Consider the following 4,002-nt stretch of genomic DNA (forward strand, 5'->3'; position numbering starts at 1 on the left):
TACACCCTTTTACCATCAAATATTATAATATACTTCACCGGCAATGTATATAGGTCGATTTCACCGCGAAAAAGGATCTACATACTATATATTATTACCTACACATACACGGATAATACGCGATATCGCATTGTAAATAAGGCTATAGTGTTCCTCCGGGCTCCGGGATGCGTGGATATGAAAATAAGTCAAAGGCTAGATTATTCTATAAACATACAATATTAGGTAGATAAGGTATATATCATGGATAAATATGCGTATAAGCTAATATGTAAAGATGGGTATTAACTAGTTAATTAATTTTTTTATTTGATTTAAGAAATTAATTAGTTTAATTGACTATTGAAATAATTTAGAGTTTTTCAGTTGATTTAAATATAATCTGTATCAAGTTGAAATTAAAAATATTTTTATAACACTTGGTTTCAATTTTGTTGGTTTTTTAAACTAGTATGAGTGTATGTGATTTTAAATACAAATAATCTAATACTATAATATTAATAGCCAATAGGTTATAGATAATACTAAATTTTTGTTCTGTTTCTTGATAAAGTATTATTACATAAGTAGACGCAAAATACTCTTTGTGTAAACTACGTACTAACTAAAAAAGTAAATTAACTTTTTTTAAACTAAGTTGTTAATGTTTTTTCTACATTAACTTTAACTTTGCGAGTTAAATTTATGATTTGTTAACTATTAAATTCTAACTTAACAGTTTTTTGTTCATTTAACCTAACTTTAGTTCATTCATTTCATTAACTTGTCTACCTTGGGAGTAATATATACTATTGAAATTGGCAACTGTATACGATTTAAGTAGGTAACATAGGTTAGGTAATCTACTTACTTGAATGCTTTTGCAGACGACGTAGTAGGCGATGACCGTCGTCTAAAAACAAAATGATAAATTATTTTTTCACTTTTCAGTACAATAATAATATAATGTAATATTATGATGCCGATTCGAATTGAACTTAATTTTTTTACATCACGGTTTATCACTAGCATGACCACCGATAATAGATTGTCACTTGTCTTGGGACACATTTATATCTTGCGCACTGCAGCAATTCAGAAATAGCTGGTAAAATACAGCGTTTAAAATAAATACGTTTAAAAGAAATCGCTCTTTAGAAATTGTATTACTTTTCTTTGAGTACAACCCTCTCCGCGAGAATCTGATCGACTGGTAAAACGGCATGTTATTTATCACGTTGCGTGAACTCGGGTATATAATATAGGTACCCAATATTGAATATATTGTATTGTTTTGTAGTTTAATCGAATGTTTGTCGTTTAAAATTATACGATAACAGTAATAATTTAATTTCGTCCGGTAGGTTGTCGAATTTTACTAAAAAGAGTTTAATTCGAAAAAGCTAGTAAAGACAATATATATTATCTTATATACATGCAAACAATTTTTTTTATTATCTTTCCTGGTCTAATAACTATACATGTCCTCGAACTATTACCACGGTGTTTGACTTGCTACACAAACGAAGGAAGCTATTATACACACCATATAATGTTACTATAGTAGGAAAATTACAATTTTTTCAATGTGTTATATAATTATTTACTACAAATGCGAAGGTGCAGTATGGTAATCTATCGTGAAGCTCAACATAAATGTGTATAGTACACGTATTTCGATATATCATTTATAAATCATAAAAAGTTTGTCGACGCATATCCGGGTGGTTTCATTTTAAATAGATAATGCTAATATGAGATATATTTATATTGTACGAATATTGTAATGCTTTTATAAGTGAAAAGTCACACGCGTCTGAACTTAGATAAATATGTACTCACTCATGCATGGGTGATTGAAAACTAGTATAATCAGAGTCGAGACTTTCAAGAATTATGATCCTTTTTACTTGGATGATGCAGTGTCAACCGTATTACAATAAATAAAAAAAACTGCATATAATTTGGCATAATAGTAGTACACTTTTAAATTTACTCAAGCTTTAGTGCTTTACATACATTCATTTGAGAATTGAGATTGGTTTAAAAATAATAACAAAAAAAAAAAAAAAAAAACTGTAATAACACAATAAAAATTTTTTTAATACATTATAAATTATTTAAAAGGGATTTGCTATTAAAAACAATGATAAACAAGAAAATTTTGGTACACGTTAGTATATACGAAAATGTTAAACAATAATTATTAATCTTGTACACCACATGAATACACAACGTTTCAAAAACACGTCATATGTATCTAACATTGAACGTGTAATTCCATTCAACATATTTTTAACAATAATTAAAATTGAATTCAATTATAAAATACCTGCCAAACGCAAATAAACATTTACCATAATAATATAAGTATACATTCAATAGCGTTAAAAGGTTGTTCACGCGCGGTTCTTAAAATACCTACCTAAATATATTATTGATATAATGTACACAATTATTTTTTTAAGTCTTGTAATAAACTTTGAAAGTAATAGGTAGACTTAAAAATAATATATTTTGATACCATGTACCTACTATAAATTAATATGTATATGTATTACGTACCAATTTAGCGGTGTAATTAAATTTTGAAAAATAATTAAATTTTACAATGGTATGCAGTTTTTGGAAAATAACAACATTTGTTCACAATCTACACTATTAATAAAAACCAATATAACTTTTTAATAATGATTGAAAAATTGGATAATATACTCGTACAGATAATATATTATTTAATATTTTTTAAATATTTTTTTCTACTTGTTATAAATATAACTAGAATATATTAGGTACATGATGTATTAAAATTGTTTAAACGAGTAACTCAGCATTTGATTAACAAGCCCTACTTAAATTAATACGTTATTTTAAAGTACATAATATTAAAATTAAAAATTTTAATGATAAAATGCAACAAAACATCATAAATTTGATTGATTTAACTTCTTATAGGTTTAACAATCTTAATAATAATGATTTTTAGAGGATACTTAATATTACATGAAAACAAATCATACATACGTATTAGTACAATACAAGTTACTAGTAACTACTTACAATATTTTGTTAACACATTAAAACGTAGACGATAATTATTTTAGAGAAATAATCATACAATAGATGTAATAATATTAATAAATAAATAATTTAAAAAAAAAATACATTAACACATCAATACCTATATGTTTATAAATAGATATTAAATAGATTAGAAATGAAGACCTAAACATTAAACGATGACGGTTTTGATAAAAAAATTCATTGAATATAATTATTTGACTTACATTATAAGTTACAGTATTTTAAAGTATACCTACACGCTACCTCATACATAATGATGACATTGAAAATCATTAAAGATATTTATTAAAGTTGACGAGTAAATATGTTTTAAATACTTTAAGAATATAGTGAGATAATAAAGAGCGAGAAAAAGAGATAAATTTAAAAATAGTTAACACTAATTACATTGAGCTTTAATGGAAATAAAAAGCTGTATGGCGAATTATAAAATAAAAAAAAGAGTAAAAATAAATAGAGTAAAAATAATTATAAAACTTTTAATTCATTTTTAATAAAATATTGGCTCCATTATCACAACATTGAAACAAAGATTATTACGTTACTTCTCAAATAGCAGTGCCATTATATAATATTATATAATATATATGTATGTATGAACACTTAACTTCTGTTAACCGAATTCAGCGACAACAATTATACAATGCAATCTATCGACGATACGTTACTTGTATATATAATAATAAAATATTAATTATTAGATTATTATAACATTATTTATCAACATATATATATATATAAATATATATATTTATTAATTAAAACGACCCTGATCCTAACCCAAAGAAGAAAAAATTTAAAAAACGGTTTTGATTGTTCTCGATTATTCAATCAACAAGTACTTGTGTTTTATGTTAGTGTATGTATGCATGCATACTGCATACATGCGTGCGTGTGTGTGTGTGTGTGTGTGTGTGTGTGTGTGTGTGTGTGTGTGTG

Source organism: Melanaphis sacchari, unplaced genomic scaffold (genome assembly GCF_002803265.2).
Source record: "Melanaphis sacchari strain LSU unplaced genomic scaffold, SCAv2.0 Contig54_pilon_pilon, whole genome shotgun sequence".
Lineage (NCBI taxonomy): Eukaryota > Metazoa > Arthropoda > Insecta > Hemiptera > Aphididae > Melanaphis > Melanaphis sacchari.